Genomic DNA, 13767 nt, shown 5'->3' with positions numbered 1-13767 from the left:
GGAGCGGTGCTTGAGATGAAGGGCCCAGCGGAGCGGTGCTTGAGACGGCGGTGCCCAGCGGAGCGGTGCTTGAGAAGAAGGGCCCAGCGGAGCGGTGCTTGAGATGAAGGGCCCAGCGGAGCGGTGCTTGAGATGAAGGGCCCAGCGGAGCGGTGCTTGAGAAGAAGGGCCCAGCGGAGCGGTGCTTGAGATGAAGGGCCCAGCGGAGCGGTGCTTGAGATGAAGGGCCCAGCGGAGCGGTGCTTGAGACGGCGGTGCCCAGCGGAGCGGTGCTTGAGAAGAAGGGCCCAGCGGAGCGGTGCTTGAGATGAAGGGCCCAGCGGAGCGGTGCTTGAGATGAAGGGCCCAGCGGAGCGGTGCTTGAGAAGAAGGGCCCAGCGGAGAGGTGCTTGAGATGAAGGGCCCAGCGGAGCGGTGCTTGAGAGGAAGGGCCCAGCGGAGCGGTGCTTGAGAAGAAGGGCCCTGTTCAGCGGTGCTCTTCTTCACGGCGGGCCCTGTTCAGCGGTGCTCTTCTTCACGGCGGGCCCTGTTCAGCGGTGCTCTTCTCCATGGCGGGCCCTGTTCAGCGGTGCTCTTCTTCACGGCGGGCCCTGTTCAGCGGTGCTCTTCTCCATGGTGGGCCCTGTTCAGCGGTGCTCTTCTTCACCGCGGGCCCTGTTCAGCGGTGCTCTTCTCCACAGCGGGCCCTGTTCAGCGGTGCTCTTCTTCACGGCGGGCCCTGTTCAGCGGTGCTCTTCTTCACCGCGGGCCCTGTTCAGCGGTGCTCTTCTCCACGGCGCGCCCTGTTCAGCGGTGCTCTTCTCAACGGCGGGCCCTGTTCAGCGGTGCTCTTCTTCACCGCGGGCCCTGTTCAGCGGTGCTCTTCTTCACCGCGGGCCCTGTTCAGCGGTGCTCTTCTTCACGGCGGGCCCTGTTCAGCGGTGCTCTTCTCCACGGCGGGCCCTGTTCAGCGGTGCTCTTCTTCACCGCGGGCCCTGTTCAGCGGTGCTCTTCTCCACGGCGGGCCCTGTTCAGCTGTGCTCTTCTTCACGGCGGGCCCTGTTCAGCGGTGCTCTTCTTCACCGCGGGCCCTGTTCAGCGGTGCTCTTCTCCACGGCGGGCCCTGTTCAGCGGTGCTCTTCTCCACGGCGGGCCCTGTTCAGCGGTGCTCTTCTTCACGGCGGGCCCTGTTCAGCGGTGCTCTTCTTCACCGCGGGCCCTGTTCAGCGGTGCTCTTCTTCACGGCGGGCCCTGTTCAGCGGTGCTCTTCTCCACGGCGGGCCCTGTTCAGCGGTGCTCTTCTTCACCGCGGGCCCTGTTCAGCGGTGCTCTTCTCCACGGCGGGCCCTGTTCAGCGGTGCTCTTCTTCACGGCGGGCCCTGTTCAGCGGTGCTCTTCTTCACGGCGGGCCCTGTTCAGCGGTGCTCTTCTTCACCGCTGGCCCTGTTCAGCGGTGCTCTTCTCCACGGCGGGCCCTGTTCAGCGGTGCTCTTCTCCACGGCGGGCCCTGTTCAGCGGTGCTCTTCTTCACCGCTGGCCCTGTTCAGCGGTGCTCTTCTCCACGGCGGGCCCTGTTCAGCGGTGCTCTTCTCCACGGCGGGCCCTGTTCAGCGGTGCTCTTCTCCACGGCGGGCCCTGTTCAGCGGTGCTCTTCTCCACGGCGGGCCCTGTTCAGCGGTGCTCTTCTCCATGGCGGGCCCTGTTCAGCGGTGCTCATCCAGCAGGTCAAGGGAGCCAGACCTGGCCTGGACTCCCTTCTCAGTCGCCCTCGGACCGTGACGTTTCTGGACCCTTCTGGGACGGACTCCTGGCCTCCTTAGTGTCCTCCTTCCCAGCTGGGATGTGGCATGTGGGGTCCACCTTCTCCGCGCTCCTGCTGCCCTTCCGCTCCTTTGATGGGGCTCTCGGGCCCTTGCCTCCCCTAGATGGTGTGGGTGGTGAAGTGGCCGCACATTGCTCCTTGGGGGCAGCCCTGTCGGTCCTCGCACGGCGGCCCTTGTTTTTGCGGGTCCTCTTGCCGGGGGGGGGGGCTGGACGTGTCCTTGCTGCTGATCGATGTGTCACTGCTGGCAAAGGGTGGGCTCCAGAACCCATGCACAACAGTGACACCCGAAGCTGGGCTGGTGGTGGCTACGGTGCTCTTGGGACTCTTTGAAGATGGATGGGGGAGCTCATCGGGGGGAAAGAGGTCAAGGTTAGCCATGAAAAGTTTTTTAGGGCCAAGGTAAAGGGTAGGAGAAGTGGAGATGGAAGTGGAGGTAGAGGAGGTGGTTGTAGGAGAGTCAGGTGTGCTGTCATTGGGTGAAGGTGCTGGTGCTGTAGGCTGTCGTGAGGTGGATGGCTGTTGGGTGGGTGGCTGCCTGCGTTTGTGTGTCTTGGAAGAGGGGGTGACAGACACAGTGGGAGAGGACACAGGGGACGTGTAAATGGCAGTGGGGGTGGTGACTGCACGAGTGTGGACTGTACTGGAGGGTGAGGTGGTGATGGAAGCACTGGCTGATGTTGGGGTGCATGCAGGTGTGAGTGTAGACGTCACAGGGAGGGAGGAGGGAGACGAGGAGGAGGGGGACACAGGGGTGGCAGTGGCTGTTGGCATGTCTGCATCTGGGTGTTGCTTGGGTGAGTGTTTGTGGGATCTGTGGTGCTTGTGTTTGGATGAGCTGCTCTTGGGTGTTGAGGTGTGTGCAGGCTGGTCTGATGGTGTGGATGGGATAGGCTGAGGAACAGGAGACAGAGAAAGGCTGGAGGCAGTAAGAAGAGGGAGGCTGGAAACAGGGACAATGGCTGCCGTCAGTGCTGAGGCCAGAGCAGTGAACGCTCGTTGATGGGCAGCCTGACCCGAATGAATGCCCTCCAGGTACACATTGCTCTGTTGCACCTCCCTTTGCACACCCTGGATGGCATTCAAAAGGGTCGTCTGCCCAACAATGAGCGTCCTTACCAGGTCAATGAGCTCCGCACTGAGGGCAGCAGGGGCAACAGGGGCAGGGGCTGAGCTGCCTGGGGCGAAGGAGACGCGCGCCTTCCTGGGCGAACGGGCACGGAGCGAACACTAAGGGGCTGCTGGGAGGGCGGGGCTGGTGCGCTGGGTGGCGGCTGTACATGTAGAGGCAGGGGGCACGGATGTTGCCGCCACCCCTAGGGAGCTCCCATCCGAGGACGTGTCGCTTTCGCTGCTCTCACCAGCGGTCCCCGTCGTGGTGCTCCCCTCGCCCTCCGGATCACTGGTGCCCTCGGTGTCTGTTCCTGGGCCCACTGGGGCCTTGTGTCCTGCAGCTCCCTCGTGCTCCGATGCCAAATCTCCTCCGCCTGATGATGCTAATGCACACATGCACAAGAAGATGAAGAGAAAGGGTGGGGGGAGAAAAAAGAAGACCAGGTTGAGTGCATGCAATGTCAACACCGTTGGCGGAGAGGACAGACACAGGTGCCTAATGCACTAAGCCGCGCATTCGGGGTACACTACTCAGTACTACTGACTAAGACAACAGGCCAAGAGACGTCAAACGCGCACATGGGAGATGCTGGACCTTCAATGGCTGTACTTGTCACCCTACCGAGGTGGGGGCCGGGGGCACAGGGCCATGCCTAAGGGAGAGGACTACACTACAGAAAGCGCCCTGGCCTAATGTCACCCACAGTCCTCCTCCCCCACCCATACGCCTCCACTGCGCAGAAAGATAGGAGAATGTGCTGATACTCACCCCCTTGTGTCTGCTGTGATGTCTTAAAGCGCCCATCCAATTCAGGGTAGGCCACCGCCAGGATCCGGGACATCAGGGGGGTCATGGTGCGACTGGCACCCCTCCTAGGTTGGGAGGCCATCCCCAGCAGTGTTTCTGCGGTCTTCCTTGTTCCGCGGCGGATGTCCTCCCACCTCTTGCGGCAGTGGGTGCCCCGTCTGTTGTGGACCCCCAAGTTCCGAACTTCCTTGGCGATGGCACGCCAAATCTCGATCTTCTGATGGGCGCTGACCTATTTGACATGTACAGGGTGGAAAGGAGGAAATCATCAATGACCTGCATGTTAGATGTAATTGGCCCCCCCCACCAACTTTGCCATATGGCACATGCTCTCATCTGTCGGGCGTTGCACTCCTCATTCGCCCCCCACCCCACCAACTTACATCCACCCCAATCCACACAGGCATAGCCCATTCCATGTGCACCCGGTGTACTCACTTGTTGGTCTGGAGGACCGTAGAGTAGCGCATACTGGGGGAGGACCCCATCCACGAGCTTCTCCAACTCTTCAGACGTGAAGGCAGGGGCCCTTTCCCCAGTCGCAGCAGCCATTGTATCTTCCAGACCGAGGTCACAGCAGCACTTGCAGTATAGGTCCTCTCCTGTGGATGATCAGGTCTCGAGTGATTAAGCAGATAGAAAATGGCGGTCACGCCCGCGGCGGTGCATACCGCGGCGGTGCGTACCGCGGCGGTGCGTACCGCGACCGCCGGCGCACTTCGTCATTGGCTCCTGAAACCCATAGGCTTCAATGTTAACCAATGCGGCTTTGCGCCATGGTCTTCGACCGCCTACCGCCACGGTGTGCCCCGCCAGCGCATTGACCTCACATCCCATTGTCCCACTTCACAGGTCAGGCAGCCGCCATTTCAAGGGCCTACATGGCTTAATTTTGACTGCGACACACAGGCCTAGGCCTTGCATTGCCACACATACACGCCTTTCAACCCATTGCCATTCTTTAACTGTGCAAGCTGTCTGTACGTACCTGTGGTTTGGCTGACTCTGTGCTCCATGTTGTCCTTCCTAGGCACCGTCCGCTGGGACTTGCGATGAGAAGGAGGAATCCTCGTGTGTACCGACCGCTGGTGGACCTGTCGACAATGGAAGAACGCCATATAATACTTCGATACAGACTTGACCGTGCCACTATCCATGAACTGTGTGCCCAGCTGGAGCCAGACCTGATGTCCCCCATCCGCCAACCCACAGGGATTCCCCCTCTGGTGCAGGTTTTGTCAGTCCTCCATTTTTTGGCAAGTGGGTCATTCCAGACCACAGTGGCCATGTCATCTGGAATGTCTCAGCCTATGTTTTCTAAGATTTTGAGCAGAGTGTTGTCTGCCCTGATGAAACTCATGCGGAGCTACATCATTTTCCCAGAGGAGGGTGACTTGCCTACAGTGAAGGGTGATTTCTATGCCCTTGGACATATCCCCAACATCATTGGTGCCATTGATGGGACCCATGTGGCTTTGGTACCCCCAAAAGACGATGAGCAGGTGTACCGAAACAGAAAAAGTTATCATTCGATGAATGTCCAGGTGGTCTGTTTGGCTGACCAGTACATCTCCCATTTAAATGCCAAGTTCCCAGGGTCAGTGCATGACGCGTATGTGATGCGAAATAGCAGCAGCCCCTATGTGATGGAGCAGCTACAGAGACAACGTGTGTGGCTAATAGGTGACTCTGGTTACCCCAACCTGCCGTGGCTACTGACCCCAGTGAGGAATCCCCAGACAAGGGCAGAGGAACGCTACAATGAGGCCCATGGGCGTACTAGGAGGGTGATTGAGCAAACCTTTGGCCTCCTGAAGGCCAGGTTTAGGTGCCTGCATATGACCGGTGGATCCCTAATGTACTCACCAAAGAAGGTGTGCCATATCATTGTGGCGTGCTGTATGCTTCACAACCTGGCTTTGCGACGCCAGGTGCCTTTCCTGCAGGAGGATGGTCCAGATGGTGGTGTTGTAGAAGCCGTGGAGCCTGTGGAGAGTGAAGAGGAGGAAGACTCAGAGGACGACACAGACAATAGGGACAGAGTGATACAACAGTATTTCCAGTAACACCCAGGTAAGAATCACCCACGCCATTTCACAATTGCTTATAGCCTCCTGCATCTGTACTTTCTGTAGTTCCCACCAGATCTTTTTGGGTAATTTTTGTTTTTCCCTTCCCTTCTCAGTGCTGTATGACTCAGTGCCTGACTTCTGCTTGGTTTGCCCATGAACTACAGCGTATTGACATTGGTATGTTGTCATCACTAATTGACAGAACAGATATTGAACAGTAATATGTAATACATTTGCTAATAATACAGCATGACTCCAAACTGATTTGTGTGCAATATGTGATTTATTTACAGTGCTAGATATTGGTACATGTGATTATAAGGGTGATGGGTGGGGGTGGAGTAATGTCCATGGCAGAGTCCAGTTCTCAGTCTCACAGGTGCATTGTCCTTTTGCCTGTGGAAGGATGGAGCAGAGGCAGTTCATGGTTGGACAGGGTGGCAATGTGGGACAGTGGGAAGAGTTCAGGGGGTATGTCCTGCTGGCGGGGGTCTTGACATCCTACTCTGTCTTTTTTTTGGATCTCAGGCTCCTCTTACGGGGTGGTTGTTCTTCAGCAGGAGGTGGGGTTCTGGTGGCCTGTCGTGGTGTTGGGGCCTCCTGTCCACTAGCGCCGGCGGAGGTGGTAGGCTGTTCCTGGTCCGGGCTAGTGACAGGGGCCCTGTGTGGTGCCACATGGTCCCGCAACGCGTCTTCTATCCTGTTGAGGGCCAGGACGATGGTCCCCATTGCGGTCCCGATGATTCTCAGCTCCTCCCTGAACCCCATGTTGCGTTCCTCCTGCTGTGCCTGGATCTCCGTGAACCTGGCCAGTACCGTCGCCATCGTCTCTTGGGAGTGGTGGTAGGCCCCCATGATGGTGGTGAGGGCCTCTTGGAGAGTGGGTTCCCTGGGCCTCTCCTCCCCCCCCTGTCGCACAGCAGCCCTCCGAGCTGCCCGGTTTCCCCCGGCCTCTGTCTCCTGGACGGTGTGCCCGCTCCCACTGCCCCCAGGTCCCTGTTGTTGTTGGGGTGTTGGGTTAGCCTGGGTGCCCTGTAGTGGCAGACACACCGCTGATTGACGTGTCCTAGAGACAGAGGCATGGGCCCGCTGGGTGGGAGCTGTGCTGGTGTTGGCAGAGGGGGTCGGGTCTGGTGTGGCCTGTGGCTGCCTGAGGGGAACCGACTGCCCAGAGGTCCCCGATGGTCCGGGCTGGTCATCAGGTTCAGTGTCGACAGAGCTGCTGTCCTCACTGTGGGCCTGTTCCGGGGGTGGGATGGACATTTCTGGACCCTCCTGGCTGGTGTGTTGGCGTTCGGGTCCTGCATGGGGTAAGAGAGTTTGGTTATTGTTTCTGTGTGTGAAATGGCGTGCGTGTTATGGGTGCCCTCGTCCCCCAGTGCAGGCATTCCCTTGAGGGAGGTGTTGTGAGGGTAGTTAGTGGGGGGGGGGGTGTAAGTGCAGTGGTCATGCTTGGGTGATGGGTGTCCATGGATTGTGTTGGCATGCAGGAGTTGGTGTTGGGATGGGTGGGTTGTGCTGGTGAGACATTGTCAGGGAGGATATGTGCTGGGGGGTTGGGGGTGAGGGTGGGGGTGTGGGTTGGCATGCTGGTGGGGTGGGGGGGATATAGTAGTTGAGATTGGACTTACCAGAGTCCATTCCTCCGGCTACTCCTGCGAGGCCCTGAGGATGCAGGATGTTGAAGACCTCTTGCTCCCATGATGTAAATTCGGGAGGGGTGGGTGGGGGTCCGCCGCCAGTCTTCTGGACCGCGATGTTGTGCCTGGAGACCATCGATCGGACCTTCCCCCGTAGGTCGTTCCATCGTTTGCGGATGTCCTCCCTATTCCTGGGATGCTGTCCCACCGCGTTGACCCTGTCCACGATCCGCTGCCATAGCTCCGCCTTCCTAGCTATACTGGTGTGCTGCACCTGTGAGCCGAAGAGCTGGGGTTCCACTCTTAGGATTTCCTCCACCATGACCCGGAGTTCTTGGTCCGAAAAGCGTGGGTGCCTTTGGGGTGCCATGGGGTGGTGTGGGTGAGGTGTGGGGTGGTGTATGTGATGATGAGTATGTTGGTGTGTGGTGCTTTGTGCTACTATGTGGTGTGTGTGATGGTGTAGTGTGCCTCAGTGTGTATTGCTATGGATTGTCTGCTGTGTCTCTCTCTCCTTCTCTCAGTAATTGTGGTCGTAGGGGTTTGTGGGTGATGTGGGGGTGTGTTTTATAGTTGATTGATTGTGTGGGAGTGGGTTGTGTATGTGTATCAGGTGTGTGTATTTGTAATTGTCCAATGTGCCTGTGTTTTGGTGCTGTGTGTGTATTTTGACCGCGGCGGTGTGTACCGCCAATGGAATACCGCGTTGGAAAGCCCGCTGCGTTGATTCGTGGGTCGAAATGGCATGGGCGTATTTCTGTTGGCGTGACGGTGGAGGTTTGGTCATCTCCAGTTTATCGCTGCCCGCTGATGTGGCGGCCTGCAGTGGAGGTCGGATTTTTGGAGGTTTGGCCGTTGTGGGTCAGAATGACCGTGGCGGCTTTCCGCGGCCGCGGCGGTGTTATGGCGGTCTTCTGACCGGCGGTAAGCGCCTTTTACCGCCGAGGTCAGAATGACCCCCATGGTCTCTGCCGGTCTGAAGATGCCTGCTGCCGGCTGTGACGGTCCGTCGGCACTGGCGATACTGATGGTGTATTGGCTGTGTTCTGTTGGGAACACCACCATGCTCATAATATGGCAGTCCTCCCTGTCGGGCTGCTGGCAGTACGACCACCATCACCACCTAGGACCACCAAACTCATAATGACCACCAAAGTCTTGCAAAGCAATGCCATGCAGACCACATACCAGTATTTAAGGTACTGTGTTCAGTGGACCTAAGTGTAGCTGCCCCGCTACAACCTGATTGTGCAGGACTTTCTGAAAAAATAAGGCATAGCAGTATACTGCCCACCTGTCAAAGAATCCTTACTCATTTCAGTCATTTTTTTAGAAGACTTGAAGCAATTGAGGATCATTCAGCATGCTAATGCAGTACTGGTTAAAACCCTCATACAGGAGGTGCCTCCACATTGGAACTCGACCTACTACATGTTGCAACATCTGTTTGATCAGTTGAGACCCATCATCGACTAGTCCTTCAAAGAGGAGTGTATGCAACTGAGAAAAACATGAAAATGGAGATTTACAAATTGGGGCTAGTCAAATGCATGACACAAATGCTACTTCTTTTTGAGGTTTTCACATGGGAAGTCAGAAAGGATGACAATATGATGAGCCAAGAAATGCTGTTGCTGCCTCTGCTACAGGGCCAATTGAATAGGGTGTCACAAAGGTTTGCTGGTGTGAATGAAGATGCATATGAGTTGGTTGGTCCATTGCTTGGCTGTTAATTTAAGGCAGCAAAGAGAGATCATATCCTCCAAGAGTACACATGTGCCTCAGGACTTGATCAATGGCACAAAAAATACTGCCCACTTTCATTCCATTTTCAGAATGGGATGTTTAACTTTACAAGACTTGGATTATTGATCATGCAAGAGACCTGGAAGAAGAATTGCTGGAAGTTAGAGGCCCAAGAAAACGTTCTGGTGTGTTGTCTCACAGCCATCACCATCATCACCAGCAACACTAGCAGCATCAGCAACAGAAAAGTTGGGGCTAAACTCTGCAATGGCTTGGTTTCAAGTGAAAGGGCTTACGTCAAGTACAGAGGCAGAGGCTACAAAGGCTGAACATGTGGCAGCATCAATACCTATTCAAAGGGTGGTCCAAGGCTATATGGGTGATACAAAGAGGCCTACCTGGATCAAAATATATTCTAATGGCATGGGAAGATGCAACAATGGCCAGTGCTCAGTATTCTGGCAATAAAGTATCTGGCCTGTTCGATAGCCAGTGTGTCTTCTGAGTATGTTTTCAGTGCAGCTGGCATAGTTGTCACAGTTAGAAGGAGTAGTCTTTCGCCTCAATACGTGGAAAGATTGACCATGATAAAAATGAATTTATCATTAATTGTACAAGACTGCTTTTGTTTGTTGCTTCCATGGGAAAAGAGAAGACACAATAGAAAAATGTGTGTCATGCTTGGAACATGTAACTATTGCACCAATGAGTAATATAGTGAGTAAGTGATGATTCGTTTGGTGGCTGGGAAGCTGTTGTTCAACTAATTTAATGATTATGCCTGAATGATTGCCTTAGTTTCACACTTCACTATAATTTTACTTAAATGTTTCACTCCTTTCCTGTACTTCTTTTTTCCATGTTCTTCAGACACCAGTCAGTTTAGTTAACAAAACTACACAGAATGCTCAAATTAATTTGCTCTTCTTGTTCATCAACTCTACAGGTCTATCATTCTCAGGCTCATTTGAGTCAGGGCTCATAGTCAGGACAGAAGTACCCCAACAATTGGAAGAAGGAAGTTAATACATATCTACTTCAATGGGAAACAACATGACTCAAAGAGGCCTACTCAGTCCTGTGGACTGGTGAGGGGTGCGTTGATGTGGGAAATGCAGAGTAGTGGCTGACTCAAATGTCAAACTCCTCTTCCTAAGTGGTTGTGGTCTAGTGGGGCCTGTCAATGGACATATGTCACATGATGGATGCAACCAGTTAAATGTTATGACAATTGTTCTCTTGGTCCTCATCCACCATAAAGCTTACCTTCTCCTTGACTCTATATTAGTGCTATTTACCTTTTTTGATTTCCACAGACCTTCTAGAACCAAGAAGGACATCCAGAGAAGAAGAATACAGTTGTACCGTCAATTTTGGTATTCACATACAGCATAATTTTTCTTTTCTTAACAATACCAATTTGTAGAACAGTGTGGGTACTCTCTATTTTGTTTTTGCAAGCCTAGGTAACAGAACAGTTAGATAACTTGGAACTCTGGGGCTAAACAACTGTCTGCAGTGCATTAAGTGGCTGGACTGTGTCCTTCCTTGATTTCTTTCCAAAACCGACATGAAGATGATGTGCTGCTCATTGACTTGATGAATGTTGTGTTTGTCTTTGTCTTACCTTTCCCCAACTTCCTGTACCCATTAATTTATCAAACCCCTAACCTTCTCGCCCCATGTTGTGTGATCTATTGAGGTGTGACTTAAGAATCTACAACATAAATGGATCACACACTTGATGGGCAGATGTGGTGAAAGTGATGCCAACTCACTGTCATGGGATATTCAAGGGATATTCTTAACTAAACAATAGCCCAGGCAAGCACTTCTTATTCACCCAGGCATGAAAGGGGCATCATTGTCATAGTGCAGAATCTTACTTAGAATACTGTACATCCATGGTAGGTGGTACTAATGTGCACTGTGTAGCCTGATTCACAAAGATAAAGTTACACTTATGATGTGAGTTTACTCATGCAGTATAACTGTATAACCAGTAACTTTACGAGCAGTAAACTTTATGAGTATTAACTAACTAGTAGTAATAGTAACTCCTTTTAATATGATAGGGGTTAATTACCACTGGCATAAAGTTATTGATGGAAATGTTACTAGTCTTGCACTTACACCACAAGAGTACAGTAACACCAAAAGCGTAACTTACTTTTCCTTTGTGAAACAGTCCTTCTGTTTCTCACAAAATCTATGCATCATAGAGTTAACTAACTTTCTTGTGTGTCTGGACTTGAGGTTTTTGTAAGTTTAGTTTTAATTTTTGTTAATACAATTAAGAGTTAGTAGCTCTCCAGATTCCTTAGAAGCTACTACTGCTAGTTGTTTGTAATATGACTTTTTTGTCATGGTCAACTGGTCTCAGACATTGATTACCCACTAACTCCGTGTTTTCTTTCAGTCTAATTGCCTGTGTTGGATACTTCTTCTGAATAATCTTATAGTTGGAGTCCACCTCATTCAGAATAGGTTGGAATGAGACCTCACTTTGTGATGTCTTCCCTGTAAGGACTAGTCCATTACTACCACCAGCATTAAGAAGACCCTTTCGGAAACCCTGCAAAAAGACTTACAAAGTTTGTGAGAGGTAGCAGACCACTTCATCTATCCAGGTAAAAAGAATTAGATAATAACTGAGTACTGAAGTTGTTGTTAGGAAGAAGAGACAGGTAAGATTGAGATTTTTGTGTATGTTGTTGGCAGACCTCATTACTGGTCAATCATTAGAGAATGTAGGACAAGGGCACTAACTAGACTAACTAGTATACAGTATCATTGATAGGTGGCTTTGTGTGGTAAAACCTTATCCAGCAAAAAAGTGAAACAGAATCAGCCAGTTTTCTCTTCCCAGTGCCACCTCTAGTGGTGGGGTATAATTCCTGGACTGCAGGAAGAACTAACTAACCTACTGAAGAATACATGCATGGCAATGGTCTTCAGGTAGAGAGATCCTATGGAGAAAAGTTGATGTACAGTAAAATGTGTGACAATTTTAGAGGTCAATTTCTCATCTCACTCATCACAAAACCACAATAGTATGCCACACTAACTAGCAATGCAAAGAGAGATAGTGCCAAAGAACAAGCTAAGGTCAATTTTTTTTTTCATTTATAACCCACCCTCGCCACTCATATCAGGCCCACCCTGAGCAAAAAAGTCCCTTTCACCCTTTTCCCAACTTCCCTTTCTACCTTCTCTACCCACAAAAGGCCCAACCCACTACCCAAGCAAAACCCCAAATGTTCCATTCCCCTTTTCCCTAACTTCCCTTCCCACCCTTTCTACCCACAACAGGCCTTCCCACCAAGAAAACTGTCCAAAAAATAGGGCTTTAAGGGTACCCACTCTGTATTAATATCAGCCACCTCCTGGGCCAGCAGTGCCACCTCATGCCTGAACCACACCAGCTTGCGGAAGGCACGGTGGAGGAGGCAGTCAGATGATAATGAGGCAGGGGGATTGTGGTATTCTGGGCAGCAGTGTACCCAGGCTGCAGGTGGTAGTGGTGCTGGCATTGGCATGGCTGGGTTGAACGTGGGGGCCTGGCTGGTGGCCAAAGGAACTGGAGGCCCCTGCCTCCTCCTCTTCTCCTCCACGGCCACCAGCCAGTGAAATTCAACTGTCACGGCCTCCAAGTTTTGTAGTGGCAGCTGGGTGGCTATCTCCTTGAGGGATGGATGCTGGAAAGCTCCAGCAGCAGGAATAGCTACTTCAAGAAAGTAAAAACAGAAACACGAATTGTGATGCCGAGTGCAGACATTTGTTCATAGTGTTTATAGAGGCACAGTAGCAGAACATTGCTGCTCTCATAGGGCCATTGGAATTTAATTTGTATGTGATGATTAGTCACAGGACCAAGGGCCAGATGTATCAAGAATGCATATTGTGAATCAGAAATAGCGATTTTTAAGAAATCGATATTTCTGATTCGCAAAATGCAATGTATCACATTTGCGAATCGGTAATAGCGATTTATTAAAAATCGCAAATGCTGTTACCGAATCGCAAATTGCGATATCAGCCCCCATTCGCATCTATGGGCCTGTCAGCACATATTTGCGCAGATTTTGCATGTCCCAAATTGCGAATTCCTAACTGGAATTCACAATTTTGGGAAATGCAAAGTCCAGGGTGCTGGGGGGCCTAAGGCCCCCTCTGCTGCACCGCAATTTTTTTTTACAACATGTAAGGTGCACACATGCCTTTTTAAAATTTGCACATGGTTACCGCCAAGTTCAACTTGGTGGTAGTAGCGATTCCTTAATGCCCAATTCGCATTAAGGAATTGCTTTTTACAGGTGCTTTAGAAATCGCAAATAAGGAATCCTTATTTGCGATTTCTTATTTAGAGAGTCGAAATTTGCGACTCTCTAAACAGGGTTGCAATTTTAAGGAATCGCTATTTTAGCGATTGCTTAAAATTGCATTCAGAATGCCTTTGACACATTCTGAAATGGCTTTTTGCATTTGCAAACGGACATTCACACCGTTTGCGAATACAAAAAGCCTTGATACATCTGGCCCGAAGTGTTTCTCACCCATACCTCACATAATGCAATACCACTGACT

This window comes from Pleurodeles waltl, chromosome 3_1 (genome assembly GCF_031143425.1).
Source record: "Pleurodeles waltl isolate 20211129_DDA chromosome 3_1, aPleWal1.hap1.20221129, whole genome shotgun sequence".
Lineage (NCBI taxonomy): Eukaryota > Metazoa > Chordata > Amphibia > Caudata > Salamandridae > Pleurodeles > Pleurodeles waltl.
Note: the sequence above shows the minus strand (reverse complement) of the source record.